General features: G+C 49.8%; 2 long non-coding RNA genes across 3 annotated transcripts; both read right to left on the bottom strand.

Annotated features, from left to right (window-relative positions):
• Positions 1-634: 634 nt before the first annotated feature.
• On the bottom strand, positions 635-9,688 carry LOC123607177. 2 transcript variants are annotated; one of them, XR_006716689.1, is made up of 2 exons: positions 9,367-9,688; positions 635-870 (listed from the first exon to the last, which is right to left on the bottom strand). It is a non-coding gene; the product is annotated as an uncharacterized LOC123607177 (long non-coding RNA). The 2 variants fall into 2 exon arrangements; XR_006716688.1 differs by lacking the exon at positions 635-870 and adding an exon at positions 5,444-6,003.
• A 468-nt stretch (positions 9,689-10,156) lies between these two features.
• Positions 10,157-27,487, bottom strand: LOC123607176. The gene is made up of 2 exons (XR_006716687.1): positions 27,193-27,487; positions 10,157-11,738 (listed from the first exon to the last, which is right to left on the bottom strand). It is a non-coding gene; the product is annotated as an uncharacterized LOC123607176 (long non-coding RNA).
• Between the last annotated feature and the right edge of the window lie 19 nt (positions 27,488-27,506).

Below are 27,506 nucleotides of genomic sequence, written 5' to 3'. Positions count from 1 at the left end.
TTTTTTTTCACGTTTACTTCTTTTTGAGAGAGAGAGAGCGTGAGCCGGGGAGGGACAGAGAGAGAGAGGGAGACACAGAATCCAAAGCAGGCTCCAGGCTCCGAGCTGGCAGCCCAGAGCCCGACGTGGGGCTCCAACTCAGGGACCGTGAGATCATGACCTGAGCCGAAGTCTGATGCTTAACTGAGCCACCCAGGCGCCCCTACACTTTGAATTTTGAAGTAAGAATGTTCAATTAGCATAAAATTCTACTTAGTGTCATCATTGGCTAAAGTGACCAACCCTTTAACATCGCTCAGATCACAGGCTAAATTTAAACATGGTCTTCTTGGGGCGCCTGGGTGGCGCAGTCGGTTAAGCATCCGACTTCAGCCAGGTCACGATCTCGCGGTCTGTGGGTTCGAGCCCCGCGTCGGGCTCTGGGCTGATGGCTCAGAGCCTGGAGCCTGTTTCCGATTCTGTGTCTCCCTCTCTCTCTGCCCCTCCCCCGTTCATGCTCTGTCTCTCTCTGTCCCAAAAATAAATAAATGTTGAAAAAAAAATTTTTTTTAAATAAAAAATAAAAAAATAAACATGGTCTTCTCCATTCAGAAACTCTGGCAACGTTAACGGGCATGTATATTTTGCTGTTTTCTGAGTGGATATAGTTTTTCTTACAAGAAGTTCAATGTACAAATTTCAGAAAATATCAAAAAGTTAGAAATGTAAGAAGAGGTTCTTGTCGGTGCCCCTGTGTCCTCCACACGGCACCTGCCGAGGGTCTCCTGGAACAAGTGTCTTTCTCTGGTCCGGCCAGGGGCAGGGAGAAGAGCCACGGGCGGAGAGCTGGTACTCCTGGGAGCATTAAAATCCTTGACTCAAGGTTTGCTTCTGGAAGAATTCAACGTAACACAGCAGTTAAAAAATAAATAAATAAAAATCCTAGGAAGAATAACAGAGCAATTATTTAGAAATAACCAGTATAGAAAACTCTTCCTCTTTCTAAACCCAAATTTGGTTGTCTCCTTGTTCAGCACAGAACTCTTTCTTACGTGCGCGCACACACACACACACACACACACACACACACACACACACACATTTTTGGGGGAAAATGGGGGGATCACATTCCACTGTTTAGTTTCCCTGAAGTCCTTGCTGTGCCGGGAGGGCTGTGAAGGTGACAGCTTGTAAGACCAGCAGGTCGCAGGCAGGTGGCTTCGCTCTATGGTTCTGGGGCTGCTTCTTGCCCTGCCATCCCCCAAACCAGCAACCGCATCTTGCTACTCACCCGCCCCTCGGCCCTTTCTCCTGGGCACACCTTTCCACGCAGCTAGCCCCAGCCACACACAACCTCTGTGTTCTGACACGGACCTTCCTCCTCTCAGTCAGGATTCCCTGGCACCCTCTCTAGGCGCCTTCCTCCTGGTGGTCGAGCCTCCATGGTGGCCTGTGCCTGGTGTTCATGGTTTTATCCGAAGAAGAGGACCGGGGTCACTTCCAGGGCTTGGCATAAAGGTCTTTAGAAAACAGCTATCTGTCGGTTGCTTAGTATATGTGCAGCCAAAGCGAGCACTCTGTCGGTGGCTTAAAGTGGAGGTTTTACAACAGCAGAGTTGGGGGCCCTGGTCTAGTCATTTGGGTTTTGAGGTTTGTATAGGAGATTGTGGGCTCACTTTGGTTATTTTATTTATTTTTTATTTTTTTATTTTTTTTTTCAACGTTTATTTATTTTTGGGACAGCGAGAGACAGAGCATGAACGGGGGAGGGACAGAGAGAGAGGGAGACACAGAATCGGAAACAGGCTCCAGGCTCTGAGCCATCAGCCCAGAGCCTGACGCGGGGCTCGAACTCACGGACCGCGAGATCGTGACCTGGCTGAAGTCGGACGCTCAACCGACTGCGCCACCCAGGCGCCCCATCACTTTGGTTATTTTAATTATTCACACTGCAACATACTCAGTTCTTTGGAGAATCTTATTTAAAATTTTTTTTAATGTTTATTTATTTTTGAGGGAGAGAGAGAGTGGGGGACAGGGGAGAGAGAGTGGGGACAGAGGATCCGAAGCAGGCTTTACACTGATAGCAGTGAGCCTGACGCTGGGCTCGAACTCACGAACTGCGAGATCATGACCTGAGCCCAAGTCGGACACTTAACCGACTGAGCCACCCAGGAGCCCCTCTTTGGGGAATTTTAATGGGTTCTTTAAAAATTGTTTGTAGGGGTGCCTGGGTGGCGCAGTCGGTTAAGTGTCCGACTTTAGCCAGGTCACGATCTTGCGGTCCGTGAGTTCGAGCCCCGCGTCGGGCTCTGGGCTGATGGCTCAGAGCCTGGAGCCTGTTTCCGATTCTGTGTCTCCCTCTCTCTCTGCCCCTCCCCCGTTCATGCTCTGTCTCTCTCTGTCCCAAAAATAAATAAACGTTGAAAAAAAAATTAAAAAAAAATTGTTTGTAGGTCTTGTACTCAAGTCTTTTTTAAGTTTATTTATTTTGAGATAGAGTGTGAGTGAGCCGGGGCGGGGCAGAGAGAGAGGGGGAGAAAGAATCCCAAGGAGGCTCTGTGCTGTCAGTGCAGAGCCTGATGTGGGGTTCAGTCCCATGAACCATGAGATCATGACCTGAACCGAAATCAAGTCAGACACTTTTCAGAAAAAGCATTTGACAAAATATAGCATCCTTTCTTGATAAAAATCCTCAAGAAAGTAGGGGTAGAATGAATATACCTCAAGATCATAAAGGCCATATATGAAAAGCCCACAGCTAATATCATCCTCAATGGGGAAAAACTGAGAACTTACCCCTAAGGTCAGGAACATGACAAGGATGTACATTCTCACCATTGTTATTCATCATAGTGCTGGAAGTCCTAGCCTCAGCAATCAGACAACACAAAAAATAAAAGGCATCCAAATTGTCAAAGAAGAAGTCATGCTTTTGCTCTTCACAGATGACATGATACTCTACATGGAAAACCCAAAAGATTCCACCAAAACGCTGCTGGACTGATCCATGAACTCAGCAAATTTGCAGGATATAAAATCAATGTACAGAAATCGGCTGCATTTCTATACATCAATAATGAAGGAGAGCAGAAAGGGAGTCAAGGAATCGATCCCATTTACAACTGCACCAAAACCCATAAAATACTTAGGAATAAACCTGACCAAAGACGTGAAAGATCTATACACTGAAAACTATAGAAAGCTTATGCAAGGAATTGAAGAAGACACAAAGAAATGGAAAAATATTCCATGCTCATGGGTCGGAAGAACAAATATTGTTAAAATGTCGATACTACCCAAAGCAATCTACATATTCAATGCAATCCCTATCAAAATAGCACCACCGTTCTTCACAGAGCTAGAAGAAACAATCCTAAAATTTGTATGGAACCAGAAAAGACCCCGAGTAGCCAGAGCGATCTTGATAAATAAAACCAAAGCAGGAGGCATCACAATCCCGGACTTTAAGTTGTATCACAAAGCTGTAATCATCCAGACAGTAAGGTACGGGCACAAGAACAGACACTCAGATTAATGGGACAGAAATACAAAACCCAGAAATGGACCCACAGACATATGGCCAACTAATCTTTGACAAAGCAGGAAAGAGTATCCATTGGAATAAACACAGTCTCTTCAGCAAGTGGTGCTGGGAAAACTGGACAGCGACATGCAGAAGAATGAACCTGGACCACTTTCTTACACCAGACACAAAAATAAACTCAGAGTGGATGAAAGACCTAAATGTACGACAGGAAGCCATCAAAATCCTTGAGGAGAAAGCAGGCAATAACCTCTTTGATCTTGGCCGTGGCAACTTCTTACTCAACACGTCTCCGGAGGCAAGGGACACAAAAGCAAAAATGAACTATCGGGACCTCATCAAAATAAAAAGCTTCTGCACAGCGAAGGAAACAATCAGCAAAACTAAAAGGCAACCGATGGAATGGGAGAAGATATTTGCAAACAACATATCAGATAAAGGGTTAGTATCCAAAATCTATAAAGAACTTATCAAACTCAACACCCAAAAAACAAATAATCCAGTGAAGAAATGGGCAGAAGACATGAATAGACAATTCTCCAAAGAAGACATCCAGATGGCCAACTGACGCATGAAAAAATGCTCAACATCACTCATCATCAGCGAAATACAAGTCAAAACCACAATGAGATACCACTTCACACCGGTCAGAATGGCTAACATTAACAACTCAGGCAACAGCAGATGTTGGCAAGGGTGTGGAGAAAGAGGAGCCCTTTTGCCCTGCTGGTGGGAATGCAAGCCTGTGCAGCCGCTCTGGAAAACAGTGTGGAGGTGCCCCAAAAAGTTAAAAATAGAACTACCCTACGGCCCAGCAATTACACTACTAGGTATTTATCCAAAGGATACAAAAATGCTGATTTGAAGGGGCACATGCACCCCAATGTTTATAGCAGTCCTATCGACAATAGCCAAATTATGGAAAGAGCCCAAATGTCCATCAACTGATGAATGGATAAAGAAGATCTGGTATGTATATACAATGGAATAGTACTTGGCGATGAAAAAGAATGAAATGTCGCCATTTGCCACTGCATGGAAGGAGTTGGAGGGTATTATGCTAAGCGAAATAAGTCAGTCAAAGTATCATGTGATTTCATTCCTATGTGGAATTTAAGATACAAAAAAGATGAACACAAGGTAAGAAAAAATAATATAAAAACAGAGAGGGACAAACCATAAGAGACTCTTGAATACAGAAAACAAACTGAGGGCTCCTGGCAGGGTGTTGGGTGGGGGGATGGGCTAGATGGGTGATGGGCATCAAGGAGGGCACTTGTTGGGAAGAGCACTGGGTGTTATATGTAAGTGATGACTCACTAAATTCTATATATAATAATACACATAGTATTGATTTTACACTATATGTTAACTAACTTGGATTTAAATAACAAACAAACAAAAAAAGAGACGCTTAACCGAATGAACCACCCAGGAGCCCCTGTTGGTCTTGTACTAACAATATTTAGGACAAAATGGGCTTGCATAGAACTTAATATTTGAGTTAAAAAGAATGGCTAACACTGCACGTTTGCCATGAATCAGGCCCTATTCTGAACTTTTTAAAAATATCAATTCATGAGTTTCGCCCCGGATCCCAGCAGCCGCTGTGCAAGTGGAAGGGGGTGGCCGACTGGGCTGCCTGGCTTTGCTGGGCGGGGAGGCAGGCGGTTTCCTCATGCAGGAGAGGAAGGTGCTGATGTGTCTATCCTCTGACCCAAGTGCATCAAATAAGCACAAATGTTTCTGTTCTTGCCGGTAGAAAGGACCCCTTCAAAAACACTTGCTGTTTCATTCACCCTGAGCACTGTTGCTATGAAGCATCTTTCTTATGCAGTGTCTGTAACATTCGGTAAACTGTATTTCGGGGGGGTGGGGGAGGGAGACAAAGAAATAGTAACTACAGTAGAAAACCAATGTCTCTCACCTGACAAGCAATTTTATTGGAGGTTGGATCACACAGTGCGGGAGAAGTGGGAATAGCGTAGACACAATAATTTTCTTATTAGCACAAAGTAAATCTTTAGCAATAGTCAGACGGGGCCTACACACTAGCTTTTAAATTAGCTGTGTTTTAAATAGCATGGTTTAAAAATACACAACAATAAATCAGGAGGCCATTGTAAATCAAGGTCGCCACATTACCGAACCTTGCGTCTCCTTTGTGAAACGCATGATTAATCTTTCCGTTGCCAGGAAAATGATTCTTCCTGTTTGGGGGATGGCGTGTGGGTCCCAGAGGCCCCTCACTTTGGGGACTCACTTTTAGGCCCTGCATTCACGGGGCCATTTTTACCGGATTTCAAGGGACAGCAGCTACCCCGAGACACAACTGCTTCTTCTGCCTTCTCTCCGGTCCATCGGCACGAGCAGATTTTCGCCGTGATAAAGGCATTTTTCTGATCACAGACTCTGTACCGCCTCTAGAATTTTGTCAAGTCGAACCCCAACAACTCGAGAGGAAACATCTCCAGAGTCTACCGGGGGAGGGGAAAGAAGACGGCCTATCTGTGGTTGGTGCAGACCAGCAGTTCCATCAGAATTTTATCCTGGAAAATGAAGCAAGTCTCATATCTCACTGGTCAACCGATCTTCCCAAGAAAATAAACAGAAAACAAATTCTTTTAGTCGAGTAAATTGTATATTTAATACTGGCATTACGGGAATGCTTTCGTCTTCAACGAGTGAGCGTTCACTTGTACTTTATAGAGCAGCTGGTTGGGAATATTGTAGAACTTTTTACAGCCATTATTGATCTGTTTCTGGCATGTGAATCCCTAGACAGGAACTGTCTCTGGGCGAGATTTTATGACCTTAGTATAGATCCAAAGCTTTTAATGCACCTTTTGCCTTTATCATAATGTCACTGAGAAAATCGGAGTGGGCTGGATTGGCCTTCTGACACAAAAGTCCATGTTTAATTATGTGGCGATGGCTCTGTTTTACACAGCCCCCACATGTAAAGATTTTAGAATCCTTCCTAGCCTATGTGGTCACGTGGCCTCTGAAATTAAATAAACAGGAGACGCTCTTCTGGGTTGATAACGTAGAGCTACCGCTGTGTCCCCAGGAAGCCTCAGGAGACAACTGAATCCACTGGTTGGCTATTGTTAAGAGAAACAGCAAAATATCCAGCCAACATCAAAACGGTCGTTCTTATCAAACTAACTCTGGCATCTGATTTGATAATACTGTTTAAACAAGTTTACCGAACAGACTAGCTCATTTGGTTATTTGGTGGACCCACTGGTACACCTTTCCAGAAGACTTACTGAGTTCTTTTGTGACAGAAGCGATGTCCTTAAAATATTCTTTAACAAAGCCTTAGATGCGGTAGGAAATACAAGGCTGAATGCTGGGCTCCCTTCTGTTGCTCGGTGACCATCACCTGGCACTCCACTTAACGGGATGGAATGATGGCACCGTTCCTGGTACTTGTTGGATATTCAAAGAAACCTCCAGTCGCTTTTTTGAAAAACAGTTTGGTAGCTCAACAATCCTCCTCCATGGGAAGTAGGCTGTGCTTCACGAGGACAGCGACATAAATCAGGGCTTTTAACATTTACAGCCCAACCTTGGTCTTGCTGTCTGAATACCGATACTTGGTTTGCTGGCATCTAAAACACACGAATCTCGGGGCACTTGGGTGGCTCAGTCGGTTGAGCGCTGGGCTTAGGTCACGATCTCACGGTTGGTTGGTTCGGGTCCCGTGTCCGGCTCTGTGCTGACAGCTCGGAGCCTGGAGCCTGCTTCGGATTCTGTGTCTCCCTCTCTTTCTGCCCCTCCCCCGCTCACGCTCTGTCCATCTCTCTCTCAAAGGGAAATAAATATTAAAAAAAAAACCCGAAAAACACATATATATGTGCAAACGTAACACATGTGTGTTGATGTGTCTACAAACACACTGTACTTTTTTCATTTTTTATTTTTATTTATTTATTAGAGAAAGAGAGAGAGAGAGAGAGAAAGAGAGAAAGGTGAGGGGAAGAGGACGAGAAAGAATCCCAAGCAGGCTCCCCGCTCGGCACGGAACCCAACACAGGGCCTGATCCCATGACCCTGGGACCATGACCTGAGCCGAAATCAAGAGTCAGTCGCTCAATCGACTGAGCCACCCAGGCGCCCCACACTGTGTGTATTTTTAATTGAACTGGGACCATAGGTACAAATGGCTTTTTCCTTCCCTTTTTCCTGTTTCTCTTCCTCTTTCTCATTCATATTTCTGGTTTCCTGGAAATGTCCAATCCTTCTCTGTTGACCCTCAAGCTAGGAAAAAGGCGACAGACAGCGTGTTGAGAGAGGGCTTTGTAGCTCTGTTGGGGCTCATCCTTGTCAGGCTTCGCTTCAGGGTGGGCGGGCGGGGGATCCAGTGGTGGCAGAAGGGTTTGCTGGTTGCTTTGGAAACATTTCATTTCTCTAGAGAAGAGCCCTCACTAGGAGCCAGGTCCCCGCGCTGTGCATGACGGGGTGTGGGGGTGACGCTATCATACTCCCATCCGAAGGCAGCGTTTCTGAGCTCTGAACCTCTCCCCGGTCCTATGCCTGAACTGTATACTACCCTTTCCGCTTCTAGTTCCTTGTGTTATTTATTTATGAAAAAAAATTTTTTTTCAGGATTCCTTTCTGGCACTAAATCCTGGCCTTTGTTTTTCTTGGAGATTTACTGCTGCTCATAATCTGACATAACGTCAAGGGAAAAAAAAATATATACATATATATATATATATATATATATATATATATATATATATATAATGGAAGGAGGGCCTTTAATGAGCTGGTTTGAATTACCCCCAAACTTCACTTCTCTTTTCTTTTTTATTCTCAGGAGAGACAATTCATTCGTTGATTCATTATTGACTACTCAGTATTCCAGGTTGAACTGTGTCCCCCGAAAGGCTGGGTTGAAGTCTTAAACAGAGCATCTGTGATTGGAAATAGGGTCTCCCCATGTCATCAAATTAAGATGAGGTCGTCCTCAGTGGGGATGGGCCTTGATCCAATATGACTGGTGTCCTTGTGAGGACAGACAGACGCAGACACACGGGAAGACGGCCCCATGAAGACGGAGTTTACAAGTGAAGGGACGCCAAGGGGCATCCGTATCCTCCTGGAGCTACTGGAGAGATGTGGGAGTTTCTTTTCTAGAGTCTTCCGAGGGAGCGCAGCCCTACTGAAATTTTTATTTCAGACGTCTGGCTGCCAGAACTGTGAGAGAATGTGTTTCTACTGTTCTAAGCAACCCCCCCCCCCCCCCCCCCGCCCGCCATGCAGTACTTTGTCCTGGCAGCCCCAGGACACTCACACCTCCTGTGCGCCAGTAGGGATGGAGGTCCAACGGGGGACAGACCTGACTTCCCTGTGTGTCACCGTGCAGATTCCACCCCCTGCCCCCACCTTAGCACTGTGCCCGGGGCCCCAGCTCCAGGCTCCGCTTGGGGTGGGTGATGTGGGGCAACCGCAGGGTGGGGGGGGGGGTGCTTGACCGAGCCGCCCTAAGCTGAGGGTCAGTGGCTGTTGTCCTCTCTCACATCCCTGTCCCCCGGGCTGGGTCACTGCCCTCAGGTGCTGCCTCACCCCAGGCTTCCCTACCTCCTTGCCCTTCTTGGGAAATGGCCCTTTTACTAAACTCTCCTCAAAGAACACAGTTCAAGCTTCCCTTTTGTTTCCTGCTTGGGCTCTGACTCATCCTCCCGCCCTTATGGAATTCACCTTTTAGGGAAGAGATGAAAATCAAGATAAATAAAGTACATTGTATGTCAGTGACAAGCCCTGGGGCAAAAATCAAAGGGTAGAAGGGGCAGCCCCCACCCCCCCCCAATGGGGGCTGTGACTTTTACCTTGCGGCCAGAGGAGGCCTCCCGAGAAGGTGCTTGGTCTCGACCCTTCTCTCTCTTCCAGATCTCCCTGAAGGAAGTGCTGCCTCAGGAACTTCGGTGTGGGAAAGGCCTGCGTGTTGGAGAGAGGCCAGGAGGCTGGAGGGGCTGCATGGAATGAGCAGAAGTTGAGGCCAGTGAGATACAGTGGTTCTACCACATTCTTTCTGAGGTCGCCAAGTATTACATTCTAAGGTTGTATCATATATGTGTTTTTAAAAATGTTTCTTTACTTCTGAGAGAGACAAGGCAAGCGAGTGCAGGCGGGGAAGGGACAGAGAGGGGAGACAGAGGGTGGGCTCTGTGTTGACAGCAGAGAGCCCGACGCGGGGCTCGAACCCACGAACCGTGAGATCATGACCTGAGCCCGAGTCGGAGGCTTAACCGACTGAGCCACCCAGGCGCCCCGTATCGTGTATGTTTGTAACTGGCCCTCTGTCCCGCGTGTAGTGGCTTCCGTGAGGGTTCTGACCACCTCCCTCCTCACTCGCTGGCCACACTTCTGCCGTCGGTAACAAACGCTGGGCTTATCCCTGAGGTCAGTGTCTCCGCGGCTCAGTCTCTCCAAGCCCTATGATATAAACCCGTCATGAGGAGTCCTCAGTTGGTTTACTGCAAGGCCTTTTTGAGCCATAGGTTAATATATTAATGAAGACTGTGGCTGTTACCCCGCATTAAATAATGGCTGTGAATGATCGGAAGAAAAACATCTCCGTTGTCCTGCAGAGTGCCAGATGGATTACTCTGCCAAGAGGACTCAAAAATATTACAACCTTTTATTCCTCTGCAGCCCGGACGCGTGCGGATTCATTTCTACGCTATTGCAAAAAAACGCCTCACGACGATTCTGAGCGAAAAACACATTAAATCATCCCGTTAATTATATCGAAACGGCACACTGAGATTTTGTTGCTAATCTAGTTTAAACTTGGCATCTCCAACTCATCCAATATTTTATTTCTATTCAGGTCATATTAGTCAGTTGGGCAAAAGCAGCCATGTTTATTTATCTTATTAGTTTATTTTGGTCAAGTAGCAAATTATGACGGAATTATAATAATTCCTCTATTTATATCTCTCTCTCACAATTACGCACAGACTTGACATTTGACATGTGGTCTCACTGCGGTAGAAATATTAACACGTCCACAGTGTCCCCGCTGCTTTCCCAGAGGAGCGTAAGTGGCCCCCAATATTCTGGGTTCTATGTTTTTCCCTGATTCCTCCCGTTTAGTGTTTTATTTGTGGTATTACGTCCACGTGCAAATAGGTACAAAGAGCCACATATGGTATGACGATGCGCTGTCTGGCTGAACACACAGGTGCGGGCGGGTGCCAGGGCTCTTGTCACAGCTGGCGGACTTCACCTGGCTGGTCCAGGGAGGGCAGCAGGGGCCCAGGCTCCCGGAGCCCCAGGGATGTTTCCTCCTCTCCAGGATTTTCCGGGATGGCGGTGGGGGGGGGGGGGGGGGGGGGGACGGGTGTCAGTCTCATTAACTCAGGAGATGTTTCGTAGTTGGGGTTCAGAACCTCGGTTTCAGCAGAAGACCTACAGGAATCTGCGTGAGGGCACCCGTGGTACTGTTGTTGTCTCGTTATCACAGCTGCCTGAGCCGGAGGGCGGAGGGCAAGGCCCGTCCCCCACTCAGGAGGTGGAAGGGGACCCCTGACTGCAGTAGAACCTTCTGGTGGGAACGACTGAGCGTGCTTCCTGTGGTCACGCTTCTCTCTTCCACAGCACAATGCCAGGTGACAGGTGGCAGTGACTGTCCCAGACTCGGCAGAGCCGGGATCCCCAGGGGAGAGGCGGGGCCAGAGGCAGGACCTGAGACAGAGGCAGGCGAGGGCCCGGGGCGGTCAGGGGCACGTGGGTCCTACCAGCAGGAAACCGCTCACACTGTAGGGCCCAAGCTGCCAAGTCGTGGGTACAGGGAGCCCAGGCCTCATGGAAGTCGCAGAAGGACTGGGGGCAAGCAAGAGGCGTGCGTGGGGCCCAGAAATACAGGGGCTGAGACCACCCCAGCCTCACCAGGGTCCCCTCCAGGCCACCTCTCGGGGGAAGAGTCCGGACATGCCAGTCTGTAATCTGAGGGGGCGGGCAGGGAGGCCACGTGGCGGGGAGCGGACCCTCGTCACAAGACCACGGTGAGTGGGCTCTGGGCTTCAGGGCTGCTTCTCTGCTGTCCGTTTTCTGTTAGCGTCCCCTGTCTGGGCTTCCAGTCCCCCATGTGCCATGACGTCTCCGCTGCTTGACCACCAGCTTAGCAGAACCCACTGTGCTTTCTGATGGTAGCCCATACTCCTCAGAGCCACCGAGAAGGTCACTGCTCCTGCTCCTGCAAAAGAGGAGATTACGAGCCACTTTCCATGCTGGCTTATTAGGCAACGGTTTTTAAAATCACAGCTGCAAACAGAGGTAGTCGTCATTATGCAAGGCACCTTCTTTGTAATCACTTAAGATTTTATGCATTTGCAGGTCTGACTATTGCTAAATCAAGGGAAAAATAAGCAAGAAGAATTTTTCTGTACGCACACGTAAGTTGCTCATACATTTTAAATCCTGTTCAGTCAAGCGTTGAGTCCTAGTGATACAGTGCTAATAATGCAGATTTCAACGTGCTTTCCCCAAATTTGCTATTAGCCTGCTATGTTGCAGCTCAGTCAGTTTCTTCGCATAAGCATTCAGGGAGCGTTTTACTACGCGGCCGCCCATTTTCCCATTTCAAGCTAAGCATCCAAAGCCTGATTGCATTTGGCAACTGTGATTTCCCCGCTCTTACATATCATGGTCTTGAGTATCAAATGGTGTTACCATTTCTGTTTCGATCATCAAAGATGATTTAGGAAAATCACAAGGAAAAGGCAGGCCTGTTGTACCTGTTCCTCCCGTCGTCTTCCTTGCTGACGCTCCTTCATCGTTACCCTAAGGTCCGGAGGACTTCTTTAGCTGTTCTTGAGGAGTAGGTCCGGAAGTGACCAAGTGTTTTAGTTTTTCTTCTTTTGAGAACGTCTCTAGTTCCCCTTCACTCCTCAAAGATAGCTTCACGGAGGATATAGAATTTGTGGCCGACAGCTCTCTTCTTCCAGCATCTGGACCGTGTCATGCTGCTTCCTTCTGGCCTCGGGTTTCAGATGAGAAATGCGCCAGCATTCGAATTGGTGTTCCTGTATTGGTACTTTGTGATCTCTCTCTGGCTGCTTTCAACAGTTTTTCTTGGTCTTTAGTTTCCTGATGATGCATCTTCGATGAGGTTTTTTTTTTTTTTTTTTTTTTTGGTGGGGGGGTCCTAACCTAAGGTAAACTGTACTCGCATCTGTAGGTTTATGCATTTTCCCAAATTTTGCAAGCTTCTAGCCAGTGTTGCATCTGACTCTTGATCTCAGCTCAGGTCCTGATCTCAGTTTGTGAGTTTGAGGCCCACATCGGGCTCTGTCCTGTCAGTGCAGAGGCTGTTTGAGACTCTCTCTCCCCCTCTTTCTCTGCCCCTCCTTTGCTTGTGCTCTCTCTTAAAAAAAAAATACATTAGAAAATAAAAAAATACATTAAAAAATAATAATTTTCAGAGATTTTTGAGGAGCTATTTTGCTCTGCTTCCTGTCTGGTCCTGATGGGGCTCCCACAGGTTCCTGCTGGTGCTTCCTGAGCGGGTGGAGGGACCTTCCCCAGGCCAAGCCGCCTGGTGCCTTTAGAGGCCTAGAATGATTCTGGGGCCAGATGGTGGATTCCTCCTTGCTCGAGCCCTGGGCCACCCTATCTCTCTAGCTGGGGGAGGGCGTATGTCCCCTGGCTTCTTCTTGTCAGTGGGTCAGCACTCTGCTGGTGCTGCTGGGTCACCTGCTTTCGGTGGTGGGCAGGACTCCTGTTTGATGTGGGGGAGGGGTGAGCCTACCTGGGCCACCTTCTGTTCAAGGTGGTGGGTCGGGGGACGCCTGGCGGGGGCTGGAGTTGGGAAGATGTCCCGTTGCTCTGGGTCCTTGGGTCCTCCCTCCCCTTTCCACCTTCCAGAGTCTCCACCTTGGGTCTCTCTAACCTCATCTGCTCAACCTATTTTAATTTTCTATCTAGCACTCATCAGTCATTACCTAATATTTTCATTAATTGATTAAAATCATTAATTACGTTTGTGTCTCTCCTAAAGTGCACGCATAGGACAGCTGAGGCCCGTAAGTAACTCTCCGTGTTTATGTGAGGGTTTATTGACAAACTCTGTGTAAGTAATCACAGTTCCTCGAATAGCGCTGAGCCCAGAGGACTTCAACACTGGTGCTCGAAGGAATGGAAGCCAAGAGGCCCGCAGGACGCTTCCTTGCCCAAGCCAGGTCTCGCTCGCCCCGCATAGCGCATGGAGGCCACTATCAACATCCCAGGCCTGGGTGGCCAGCGTGAGCTTGAGTCTCCTCTCCCTTGCGAGCATTAACACAGGAAGAACGTCCTGTTTTGACTCCGTAAAATGCCACCGAGTAGAGCTGGGTGTGGGCGTGTCTGCGAGATTCACCCCTGCCTCAGCTTGGAGGTGCAGAACCAGGGCGAGTCTGGGCTGCTGGCCGCGTTCACGCTGACGGCTGCCGTCATCTCGCTGGATTCCTTGGGTTTCGGGGAAGCAGGAAGAAGCTCTCTGCCACGTCCCCATGGCACTCCAACGAACCGATTCCTGTCCCTCCCCCGTGGCTGATGACCTGGCCGAGCAGTAGCACAGTTGTGAGAGCTGCTAATCTAATGATTTTCTCGATCTGCTGTTGGGAAGAGGAAAACCACGCTGAATAAACCATTGCCAGCCGGCAGGGGCCCTGCACCTCCTCCGGGGTGTCCTTGAACAATACCGAATTCCTGTTTTAGCCCGTGTGCCCAGCACAAGCCTATTTATTCTTGCCAATGAGACGGAAGTAGAAGATCAGGATTTTTACAGCGTTTGACATTATGCGTTATAAGCCAACCGGTCTAAGTATTTACAGAGATCAAGGATATTCACCGCCTCCGCCTGCCACACGCCAGTCTACTATTTAATATTGTAACACGCCTAAAACGGATTAGCCACATTTGAAATTAATTAAAAGAGAACATTCATGATTTCAGAATAAAGCTTATCCCTGCTAATTTTGAAAATTAATCTGATTTATTCCCCTTGGATTTCTAATGCTTCTGAAACCAATCTTTCAGGAAAAAGATAGCGTATGGTTCCTTTTCAGTGACCTGACTACAGGAAGGGATTGTGTGACTTTCACAAATAATTCCTTATTTAATGCCACATGTTTACTTGCATGCTTTTTCTTATGAATGGTATTCAGATAACAGATTAAACCCCACTCCCAGGCGCAGGCCAGGAGCTAAGCAAGACAGAGATCACTGGAAGAGGAACTGAGTGCAGCCTGAGGGGAATTAGCCTCCTCGGCTGTATTAATAAAGGCTGCTGACTCAGGAACTTGGGCATTAGAACTGGGCCCGAAGATAAATCGCAGCATCCCAGTCTCCCCTGGGGTCTTCAAGACCCACACGCGCGCACACACATGCACACGCATGCACGCGCACTTACCCAAAGGCAGCAGGCTGGGTAAGATTCGAGGCCCGAGACTTTAACTTTTAAAACAACCAAATGAACAAATCAAACCCCATATTTTAATGAACCAAGTGACGGGAGAGAAGGCGAAGAGAGGGGCAACCCCCCAGCCAACGTAGACCGTGTGGACACTGTAACATTTAGCCCAAACACTTACTCTGTCCTCAACCCACATGAAATGATTATCTTCCACACTGCGACCATGGCTCTGTGGTCTCCAACAATATAAACCAACATACTACAGGCAACATACGCAGCTCAACACAGCCCACCAGAACACATCACAACACGACACTGCCCGGCCCGTGAGGCCACGTAAAGTAACACGTTAGACGCGACAGTGTCCCCAGGGAGGCCTCTGCCACCTGCCTTCTCCAAGCTCGTCTTGGACACCGAGGCTTCACCTGGAGCCACCCACAAAGCCTTTATGTTGGAAAAATCACAACAAAACAGCCTCGGGGCGCGTAATAGAGCCGTACAATTTTGATAATGTGGGCAATAAACATTAGAGGCAGGCCGGACAACGGTGCACAGAAGTGTTTTTCCAGATCAGCAGTTTTTCACCATAAACATTTATCAAGACAGCCAACGCAAATGAAAACACCTACGTCTCCTTGGAATACCAAAGCGTGTTCTGGGAGCATCTGAATTCATAAATTGCGGGATGGCTGTTTTCCACAGGCCGGCCTAATATAACTCACACAGATATCATTCCTTACCCCTGAGAACACCCTCGCAGCATGCATTATGGGCCTGTCAGGCTGGATTTATATGACGGAGGATTCTGGAGGAGGCGTTATTGATGGCAAATGGACGATCCACCTGACATTGGCAATCGGAAGTATTTCTGAAAAACCCTTTTTTCGCTTGAGAGGGCTATAAATCTAAAAATAATTTTGAATTCACAAGCAATCCTTTTATGCAATAAGTTGATAGCAAATATATTACTGAAGAGACACGTAATTACCTTAAAATCTACCACGGTTAGAAATGTATCGAAGCTCTTAAATTATAATTCAATTTTACAATAGTAAAACATGTAACAAATATTTTTTACTGTTGATTTTTTTGAGTCCCCCTTCTATGCTTGCATGTATATAAGGAAAAAATGGAGCTATTTATAAGCTGTCTCCCAGACTGTCTCAGGAAGCTCCAGAAGTTTCTAACTACATAAAACATTGATTCTGAGAAGAGAAAGGGGACTTTTATCCGCCTGTCCGTACACAGAGCCAGCGGTCCTGCGCTCCCCGGCACGGCAGAGAGGGCTTCCCTGGTCTCCCTTCCACAAGGAGGTCCCTGTGTGGACTGAAGGAAGCCAGGGGCGGCGGAATCTGGGCCCAGGCTTTCTAGTTGCATATAGAGCATTTTCTCTCATTGACTTTTAAAATGTTTATTTATTTTGAGAGAGAGAGAGAGAGAGCATGTGCACGCGCATGCGTGAATGGGGAAGGGGTAGAGAGAGAGGGAGAGAGAATGGACGCGGGGCCGGATCCCGCGAACTGTGAGACTATGACCTGAGCCCAAACCAAGAGTCGGAGGCTTCGCAGCCTGAGCCCCCCACGGGCCCCGCATGTGAGAATTTAACTTGGCCAGCTCAGCGGGGCACTTTGTATTTGTCTCCACCTCTGCCAGTGTCTATCTACAGATGTGTATTTACCTGTACATCCACGAGCATCGCTGGATCGATGTCCATAGCATGTCAATGACTGTAACGTTGTTTATGGTATCTGTATCCATGGGCACAGCACGGCTACATCTGTCTCTACTATAACCGTGTCCGTATCCGTTGTCTACACCCCACCCCGTCTCTCGCTGTCTCCCTTTCTCCTGGGCTGGCCGTGGGACAGGTCACGGAGCGCTCTGGGCTCGGGACGGACGGCTGGAATTCAGAGTTGCCTCTATCGCGCGCTCACCGCGCCAGCCTGGGTGTGCGGTTTGCCCCCCTCACACTTCAGTGTCCTCATCCGTTGAGAAGGGACCCTGGTGGGTTACTGTGAACTTAAATCCTGGATCACACGTGCTCTGGGGGCTACAAAACACCACACACAAGCGACAGGCTGTTCAGGCCCACTTTTGGAGGTCTGAAGGGAGAAGAAGTCCCCATTTCAAGACCTACTCCCCCATGACGCCTGCAGCCCACTCGCTGGCTCATGTTGGGTGAATCGCGGGGCCTCAGGACAGAGGGGTGGGGCACCTGGCCCGTGGCTGGGGCGAGACCGAGCAGAGGGAGCCCTACTCCCTCTCAGCCTCAGTTTCCTTCTCTGTAACATCGGCTGCTGATTCCATTAGAAGACATCGCCCCAAGATCTGGGCTAAGCCCAATATTAAGCAAAAATGACGTGTAAGGTAAGAAGGGTAAGTAGTGTCACCTCTGGTCCCCAATGTGCCAGTACTCTGACATGTGACAGGCTCCCGTGCTCACAGCCCAGGAGTGCCCGGGACAGAAGAGAGAGAGACTCTCGGCCCTGAAGCCCCGGAAACAGCGCCCGCAGCGTTACCGCCCCCCCAGTTCTGCCCGGGTTAACAGTGCCGCCAGGAGGCCCTCCAGGACTCCCCGCTCCCAGGACAGGCAGGTGGGGCAGGCTGCAGCCCTCCTCTTGGGAGGATCCACCTTCCTGTTAACGCTTCCAGCGCCCCAAGCCCGGCACACACGCCTCCCATCACGCAGTCAGTAAAGTGCTTTCCACAGCAGCATCTTCCAGACAAGGGCTTGTGTGTGTGGTTCTTGTGCTGAATTTCTAAGCGTGCAGCTTGGAGGGCATTTGCCTCATTGGACGATTTCCGGATGCGGTGAGCGAACCCGGCATTTCGGGGGATCTGTTACCGTCCGTGAACTCCAAGTCACCCTCTACCACAAGCCTGGTGAGGCCACAGCTGTGCCGGATAGGGATGCTATAGGGCCTGGCCCTGCCCTGGGGGACTTGGTCCTAAGGGAGACGGCCCCCCCCCCCCAACGATGACAGCAAGAACTTCAACTGTGACGATGTCACATTCAAACACAGCAACGCAGGGGTCTCGGGCTAACGTTCTGCCTGTGTGCCTGTCCTGACGCTTTGCAGTCAGAGAAACCTTCCCAGCAAACGCACGGCTTGGCAGGACCCGCACGGGTGGAGCAGCGTCTGTGTTCTCAGACTGAGGTTTCTCACAAAACCCAACGTGTCCCCAATGACAGCCGAGCGGGGCCTCAGCGCAGCCCCTGGCGTGGATGCGCGCCCTGCTGACCCGCTGCTGAGTCCCGAGCGAGCACCGTGGGGGAGCACATCAGGGCCCGGCGGCACCCTCTGTCTTGCCGGGAAAGTTCATGTCGGGGACACTATCGAGCCGACTTCCTGGGTAGAGCGATTTTAGGACGCTCACTTGAAAACGGGGTCAAACACACCCTGCGAGAGGGACCTCAGCGGCAGGAGGTGTAGGCTCGCCACGGCTCGGGAGCGCATGAAGGTAACTGAGGTATTTCCGACAGTGCTACAGGCGGCCGAGACCAGCCCTCCCAGCTCCTTAGTGATGCGTGGCACAGGGGCCTGCTTCGTGCCCGGGGTGTCGCAGCCGACGGTTGGGAACTGGTTCTTGCACAGCGACTACACAGTGACCTGGATCCTGCCCTCCTGCCTCCGCCCGTCCCTCCAGGGCCCAGTCCTCGAGCACGTGGCCTGGGCTCTCAGGGGCTAAGTCAGTGTTTTGTCTAAAGCCGCCAGGCTCGAGAGATCCCTCCCCCCTGGGCATTGCTGACTTAATTTACCCTCCTTGGGCCTGTCCCAGGACTCGCAGACCCTGAGGAGGCCTGGATGAGGCCTGCGTTCCCTGGGGTGAATTCCCCACGGTCCTGACAGGCAGTCTCCCTCCTCGGGCCCGGCGGCGAGTGAAGACTCAACATGTAACCAATTCCCTTCCCAGCCAGCTCCGGCTGTGTCCCTCCCAGGTCCCCTGGGAGCCCCTCGCGGCGATGGGACCCGGGCCCAGTACTGCCTTTCCCCAAAGCATCTGGCCGCTTTGGCTTCCTCTGTTGCAAACCAGAGGAAGTGTCCACCAGGGGCCCACTCGCCTCCGAGACTTGCACAAGTGTGCAGAAATATATGCACAAAGATAGATGATACAGCATCGTTTAAGCAAGACTGGAAAATAAAAAAAACAAACAACTCGAATGTGTGTCCCTATAAGATCAGATCAATAAACAAAAACTACTAGTCCGTGAACTGCTAATGAAGCCGTGGAAAGAATGAAACAGAGCTGCACGTAGTGATGTGGTGACATAGCCACCATATGTGGTCAAATGAAAGTATCAAGTGGCAGAATAGATCTCAACTGTGTCGTAAAGAAACACTTCTGTGTGTGTAGCAGGAATGTGGAAACACTTACCGCCACCCCCCCACCCCGCCCCGGCCACCCCGGCTGCGTCCAGAGGACGCATCTGAGGGAGGGGGAGAAAGGCTAACTTCTTAAATATACTTTTCTCGTTGTTTCCTTCTTTTCCCTTCCACAGCATAATTAAAAAGCTATCATAAAAAGTGTAAGGTCAGCATCCCGTTCCCTGAGCACTTAACTGCCTCTTCTCGAGCCGTTTACGAGCTGGCTCTCCAAGCAGGATATTTTTCAGACGAGTGTCTTCACCTTGGCTTTGGGCCCTGGCTTTGGGCCTCCCCCGCAGAGCCGGGGAGGGCTTGCTCATCTAACTTGGCCTGCTGAGGTTTCATCGAGGCAGGGAGCCGTTCCCGCCGTCAGGCATTCGTAACAAAACCGTCTTGGGGCGCCTGGGTGGCGCAGTCGGTTAAGCGTCCGACTTCAGCCAGGTCACGATCTTGCGGTCCGTGAGTTCGGGCCCCGCGTCGGGCTCTGGGCTGATGGCTCAGAGCCTGGAGCCTGTTTCCGATTCTGTGTCTCCCTCTCTCTCTGCCCCTCCCCCGTTCATGCTCTGTCTCTCTCGGTCCCAAAAATAAATAAACGTTGAAAAAAAAATTTAAAAAAAAAACAAAAAACAAACAAACAAAAAAACCGTCTGTGGTGTGTCCGGGCACGCAGCCCGTCCTCCTGAGTCCTCCCTGTCTGGCCTCCGCACGCCCTGTGTCCTCCTCAATCTTTCGCCCCCGCGCCCTGTTGGCCCAGGCCCTTCCCCCTACTGCTGTTTTGCTCTCTGCCATCCAACGTACACCCTGGTGAGATAGCTCGCCTCCTCAAAGGTTGCCTTTGAATCAGAGATCAGGCATTTTTGTGTGTATACGGCACAGGGCAGACCTTTAAAGAGGTCTGTACGGGTCTCTTATCTGGAATCTCGTGGGGTCCTGCTTTCCCGTGGCATCTGAAACGTTGCAGAACGGGTGAATAAGGCTGATTCTCACCGCACACCAACCCTCACGTCCCTCTTCTTTCTTCCACTAGCAGCCCTGCTCCCCTAGTCACTCTTCAGCGAGGGTTAGCAGAGCAGGTGAAAACCACGTGCCTCACCTAAGACACAGTCTTGTTAAGATCAGCAGCTGACACCAAGGGTTGAAGGGCAAGTCGAGGTGGGGGTGGGATGCGATTTTTATCTGTGGACTTAGATTTCCAGGGATTCTCTGCAATCCCCCCCCGCAGCGAATCCCAAGTCCCACATGCCTTCGTTTCCTCTGGTTGGGTCTCCTCTAAGTTTCAACTCTACGGATACCACAGCTACGCAATTTCTTGGCAAATTAAAGTTCTTCTCTTTTAGGGCGCCTGGGTGGCGCAGTCGGTTGAGCGTCCGACTTCAGCCAGGTCACGATCTCGCGGTCCGCGAGTTCGAGCCCCGCGTCGGGCTCTGGGCTGATGGCTCAGAGCCTGGAGCCTGTTTCCGATTCTGTGTCTCCCTCTCTCTCTGCCCCTCCCCCGTTCATGCTCTGTCTCTCTCTGTCCCCAAAAAAATAAACGTTGAAAAAAAAAAAAAAAAGTTCTTCTCTTTCATTTTAAGCACGTTTTTGTGTTTAAGCCCCTGCGCGGGAGCTACAAATTTCTTTGAAACTTGTGACTGTTTCGTAGGTATGTAACCCAATATGTAAATGTCCGCGCACTCCATGCTTAGATCCTGGTTCTTCAGGTGATGACAACCCACGTGAGGGTGCCTCTGCACTCCACGGATATGTCATTCAGTCACAGCAACCACACCAGCTGAGCGTCTTCATGATTCCCAGCTTTTGCAGATGAGAAAACGGAGGCACAAAGCACGTTGTTAACTTGCCCAAAGCCATACAACCAGGAAGTGGTGAAGGTGGCTTTCCAACCTGGTTCTCCGATTTCTGAGGCCGTTCCTAAGCGCTATCCTGCCTACCTTGCAAGGAGCCGTTCACCCACTAATGTTAACACAGGCTGGCGAGAGTTGAACATGGGAACTGGAGAGCAAGGCCCAGGGGAGCACTGAGCAGAGGGAGCAGTTAGATGCGGGGTCCGGTGCCTAGAGGGCAGCTACGTCTGGTGCCTAAAGTGGAGCTTGGAGCTGCCTAGAAGTGCTGTGCCCTTCCTCATCCGTCCTGCTCTCCCCTGGTGACTGTCCACCTCTGCCTGCCTCCTGGGGACTGTCCCCGCCCCTGCCCACCCTCTGGTGGCTGTGCCCACTCCAGCCTGCCCCCTGGTGAGTCTGTCCTCCTCTGCCTGCCTCCTGGTGACTGTCTCTGTCCCGGCCCACTCCCTGGTGGCTGTGCCCACGCCTGCCTGCCCCCCTGGTAACTATGTTTACCCCTGCCCAACTCGTAGGGTCTACATCCCTGTCAGCATCCCTAAGACTATGTCCACTCCTGCCAGCACCCTTGTGTCTGTGTTCATCCCTGCCCACCCGTTAGTGATTCTGTCCGCCCCTGCCTGCCCCCTGGAGACTCTGTCCCCACCCCTGCCCACCCCCTGGTGACTCTGTCCGCTACTCCCCACTTGCTGGTGATTATGTTCATCCCTGACTTGCCCCCTAGTGATTCTGGTCCCTGTTTGCCACCCCCCCTTGACTATGTCCACTAATTCCCACCCGCTAGTGACCATGTCCGCCTCTGCCTGTCCCCTGGTGACTGTGCCTGCCCCTGCCCGCCCCAGTATTGACTACGTCACACCTTTTCCCTCCCAGGATCTCAAACACTACATTCTTCCCTCGAGGATGAGCTTGCTCTTTATTCCCCTGAGAAAGGTGGGCCATCAGGAGAGAACTTAACCATGCCCCCTGTTAGGGGCTGAACTGTGTCCCCCCCAAGTTCATGTTGACCTCCTGACCCCAGGACCTCAGACTGTGACTGTATTTGGGATGGGGTCCTCAAAGAGGTGACTAGGTTAGAATGAGGTCATGAGGGAGGGCCCCAGTTCAGTGTGACCAGTGTCCTGATAAGGAGATCAGGACACAGGCACACAGAGGGACGGCCACATGAGAACACGGAGAGGACAGGCGTCCACACGCCAAGGAGAGAGGCCTCAGGCACAAGCAGCCCTGCCGGCACCTTCAGGTCAGACTTGCAGCCTCCAGAGCTGTGAGAGATCAGGACTGCACGCATCTGCCCGGTCTGAGGGCTCTGTCACGGCAGCTCCAGGCCAATCAACTCCCGCTACGTCTGTTCCCTCTCTGCACCTGACCCCGCGCTTGCTGTCCTTCCCGTGAGAGGGAACAATGAATTTCGTTTGCCCCTTTAGAAAACCAGCAGGGGCGCCTGGGTGGCTCAGTCGGTTAAGCGTCCAACTTCGGCTCAGGTCATGATCTCCGGGTTCATGAGCCCGACGCGGGGCTTGAACTCACAAACCGCGAGATCATGACCTGAGCCCAAGTCAGATGCTTAACCGACTGAGCCACCCAGGTGCCCCAGCAAGCCACGGGTGAGTTCTGATCAGTGTGACGTAATGGATGTTTCTAAACCTAGCTATACTCTCATGGGTTTAGAACTGCTTTTCTGAGAGAAAATTCTATTTTCCCTGGAGGAGCCCTCCACCTCTCCAGACACCTGGGACGATCAGCCATCAGGTGAGTGTGTTGTTCTCCTCAATTTCCCTCAAACGACACCACCTTTGATCAGCTGGTTGTTTGGCATTAGTTCACAGTACGGAAAACCTTCAAGTGCTTCCCGAGACTTTGCCAGCTCCCATGGGATGCTAGAACTAATGGTGCTCTACAAGGGGGAAGAAGGAGGCCTCTGACCTGCATCATTTGCTGATTTCCATGTTGCAAATGCTCCCACCGCGGCGGATTCCGGCTGCCAGTGTGAGGCCACTGAAGGAGAAGCAGCACGCAGCTGTGGATTTAAGTAACCTTTGGAGCCCAGCTGAGAGTAAAGTATGATAAAAGAATTAGGACATGGCAGACTAGGAGTTTTTGCTACCTCTCAAAAATAGTTTAATTGGGGCGCCTGGGTGGCTCAGTCAGTTGAGTGGCCGATTCTTGGTTTCAGCTCAGGTCATGATCTCAGGGTCCTGGGATTGAGCCCCACGTTGGGGTCTGTGCTGACAAGTGTGAAGCCCTCTTGGGATTCATTCTCTTCCACCACCCCCCCCCCCCCCCCCCCCCGGCTTGCTCTCTCAGAAAAATTTAACTGAGTGTGTCTATAATTTAACTTGAAATAATGGCTGTGTTTAACAAATGACTCACAAAATTCCTAAAAACCAACAACCAGCTTTTAAGAGCTGGTCTCCAGCACACCACTAGCTGGTTATCATCTAGCAAAACCTAAAGTCCATGTGTTTCTTTAGGGAGTCTAAATTTTATACTTTGATTATGCTGGATCATCAGAGAACTTCGTATTTGCACCAAAGAATTCCTCTCGGCCAAACCATATCGGAAGCCCCTTTCTGTGTTACAAGAACCCCCTATCCTATGAAGCAGAGACTCCGTCCCACAGAAGAAGCTGGAAAAATCACACACTCACTTCCTTTGCAGACAGGCGTGGGCACATGACCCAGGCTCTGCCAACTGGAGGCACCCGCTGCAGTGACGTGAAGGGAGATCCCTGTGGGATCCATCGTGCAAATGGCAACCTGCGTCCAGATCCAACAAGTCTTAGCAATGAGCACAATCATCTCTCTGCAGCCCCTGCATGCCTCCTGCCATTCTCTTCTCCGACCCTCCTTCCTGGAAGTTTATCCTTCCCCCCTCTCCTCTATAGTTCTATGCATGTTTGTATCCCTAAATAGTATCTTATTTTGTCTTGCATGGTTAGGAACTTCATATAAATGGAATCATGCTGTGTGCATCGTTCTTTCTTTTGTTCAACACAGTCTCAGAACATTCAGCACATCTCAGTCTTCAACATTCATCCAGAATGTTGCTCGCAGCTGTAGTTTGTTGAGTTTTCACCCCAGTGCATTATTCCATTGCATGAACACATCAGTTTCTTTACCCATCCCACTGTGGAGGGAGAGCTGGGCTATTCCTAGACTTTTCCTTGTTCATCTTTTGCTTATTTGGCTAAGGGAAAAAACCTCCACCTCGGACAGAGGCTGGAAGGAATACAAGTTACATCTGAATATTGCTTGGCTTGGTTTCGTACAGGGCATAAAGAGGTTAAAACAAATTGGGTCTCTGTCCCTTTATATCTCAAAACTTTGATCTCATTTTGACCAGGAGGATCAAAGCAAGGCCTAATGAAGCGAGGAGAATTATCTGGAATATTAGCAGTTTCAAAGACACGATGAGGCAGTGAAACCAGAGTACAGAGTAACGAGCAGTGCCTTCAATCGTGGACATCTGAACCGTAATGCTGGAAACATGAGCAACGCCACACAATCATCTACATCGGTACAGAATCTGAAGGAGTGCCGAAGCGTGAAGTCTTTGGGAAATTTCTCGGGGCCACCAACCTATGGACCGATCAACATTATTATTTAGGTATCGACTTTGTACAAGGCATTCTATTAGGTATCGAAGGCAGTACACAGATGTTTACAAGAAAAGATGCCCTAGACCTTAAAGAGCTTATACGTTGACTATGGATAGACCCAGATACAAGACATGTGTCCTAAGGGTCAAATGAATGGCCAGGAATGTAGCCTCTGTACGTTTTCTGCTGCACCCCTGGATTGTAAGCTCTGTGGGAGCAGGGACCGAAGCAGGGTTCTTTCCATCGTGTCCCCACATTTTTGAATGAATGCATGAAGAGACTGGAATTGTCCGGAAAGACTTTGTGGAGAAGGAAGGTCCTGGTGTGAACGCTGAAGGGAGGTGGCACTGACTGAACAGCAGCAAAGAGGATAGGGAACAGTAAAGTGGCTGGGCCTTGGTATTGGGGGTGGAGAGAGGAGAGAGCCAGGCTGCAGCCAAGAGCTGTTCAGAGAATGAAGTGGGGAGGATGTCTGGAAGGGTGAGGTAGGGCCCCAAAGTCAACGTCTTGAATGCCAAGTTAAGGAGTTTCATTTTATCTTACAGTTAGTGAGAATAACTGCATTGCAGTGCTTTGAGCAGGGGAGAAAAACTGTATTTTGGGGTAGATTTATGTTCTAGAGGGATGCAGAAGAGTGGCAGATAGGGTGACAGACATAACTGGGCCCCCCAAACTAGCTTAGTTGGGGTTTATTTGCACAGTAGCAGTTGGAGGGTGCCAGGGGGTGGTAGGAGAGGACAAGCCCTAACGCACAAGTGCTTTTCAGGAACCTCCTACTTTCTTCTGTCCTTTTGGACAAAGCAAGTCACATGTTGAGGCCCAGATTCAAGGGAGTGGAAGATAGATACACTTCTTTTTTTTTTTTTTTTTTTTTTTAAATTTTTTTTTCAACGTTTTTATTTATTTTGGGGACAGAGAGAGACAGAGCATGAACGGGGGAGGGGCAGAGAGAGAGGGAGACACAGAATCGGAAACAGGCTCCAGGCCCTGAGCCATCAGCCCAGAGCCCGACGCGGGGCTCGAACTCACGGACCGCGAGATCGTGACCTGGCTGAAGTCGGACGCTTAACCGACTGCGCCACCCAGGCGCCCCGATAGATACACTTCTTGATGGAAGGAAGGGCAAAGCCACAAGGCAAAGGGGTGAATGTACAGGGAGGGGTGAGCTTCTGGCCATTTTTGAAGTCTCCTATCCTGGGCTAAGGGCTAAAGAAAACAGAAAGGTCTAGAACCTCGGAGTGCTGGGTTAGAAAGAGCAGAAATGCATGCATCCACTTTCTGGAACACATCTAAATGCCACACATCCTAAAATACGATCTGCCTGCCTTCTGATTTGGAGAGATTAATCTAGAAATTATGCAGGTCAGTTCAGGGGGGTGTATAACGCAGCTCACAGAACCTGGGTGTCTAGAAAAATAGACTCAGATACTGTCTTTCCCTCATTCTTTTGGGCCCTGAGACATTTTCAAAATAAAAGTGAACCCTGCATATAACCGGTTGGAAGCATTCCTGGTTTCTTATTAGCCTGGGTCAGCAGAGGAACTCTCAGAACAAACCGCATGTCCCCCCAGTTTTCCCACTACCAACAATTTACAGCACAGTGCATCATGGGCACAGTATAGGGGGCTGGCAAGCTTTTTGCAGACCATAAAAAAAAAAAAGTTTTTGAGTCATGACAAAAGTTTTAACTCAAAATTTCAAAAGATACCGAAAAAAATCTAAATTCACATACATTGTTAAAATAATTTGAACGGAGCTTCTAGATTTTCTTGCTTCCTTAGAATTTTTAATTAGAGATGCCAAGAAAATCACACAGACAATAGCAATTTACATGACTTCTCTATAGCCAAATAAAACCAAAGGTAAAATGATTAAGTATTCCTTCAAACTCAGCTTCATGAAGGGGCGCCTGGGTGGCGCAGTCGGTTAAGCGTCCGACTTCAGCCAGGTCACGATCTCGCGGTCCGTGGGTTCGAGCCCCGCGTCGGGTTCTGGGCTGATGGCTCAGAGCCTGGAGCCTGTTTCCGATTCTGTGTCTCCCTCTCTCTCTGCCCCTCCCCCGTTCATGCTCTGTCTCTCTCTGTCCCAAAAATAAATAAACGTTGGAAAAAAAAATTAAAAAAAAAACAAAAAACAACTCAGCTTCATGGCAAAAATCCAAAAAAAAAAGATACTTAATGTAGACTGGGGATGAATTACTGTGTTTGTTATGTTTGGAGATCCCCAAAATAAACGAGCTGCCGAGGGTGTCGGGAAGGTAGTAAGACAGAGGAACAGGGAGGGCTCCAGGGATTGGGCGAGGGCCTCCTGTCCAGGGCTATCTACCTTCTCCAGGTGGGGAAGCCCGAGACCTCCGGCCGCCCGAGCCCCTTATCACATCCACACAAGCCAGGTTTCCAGGGTTCCGCCCAAAAAGGGTCCGGAAGCAACTCTGCTGGCCTTTTACCTACTTTGGCAGAGCGCAAGACCCCGCGGGAGACGTCCTGCTTGACCGCCCAGGTGCTCGGCAGGCTGAGCGCTGGGTGCCGGGTGCTGAGTGCCAAGGGCCAGAGACCGGGTGCTGGGTACCGGGCGAAGGCACTAACAGGAGTTGCCACGATAATTACCTCCTGCCGAAAACAAGTGCACAGACACTGCGGCCGGCCGCCCACGAGTCACTGAACCTTAAAGGAGGAGGAACCCGCTTCCGCAGACCCACCCACCTCGCGTCCGCGCGCGGCTCCGGACTGGTCAAGGCGGCCAAGCGCCGGCCTCCTGGGGGCGT

This window comes from Leopardus geoffroyi, chromosome A2, assembly GCF_018350155.1.
Source record: "Leopardus geoffroyi isolate Oge1 chromosome A2, O.geoffroyi_Oge1_pat1.0, whole genome shotgun sequence".
NCBI lineage: Eukaryota > Metazoa > Chordata > Mammalia > Carnivora > Felidae > Leopardus > Leopardus geoffroyi.
Note: the sequence above shows the minus strand (reverse complement) of the source record. Positions and strands in the feature narration are given on the sequence as shown.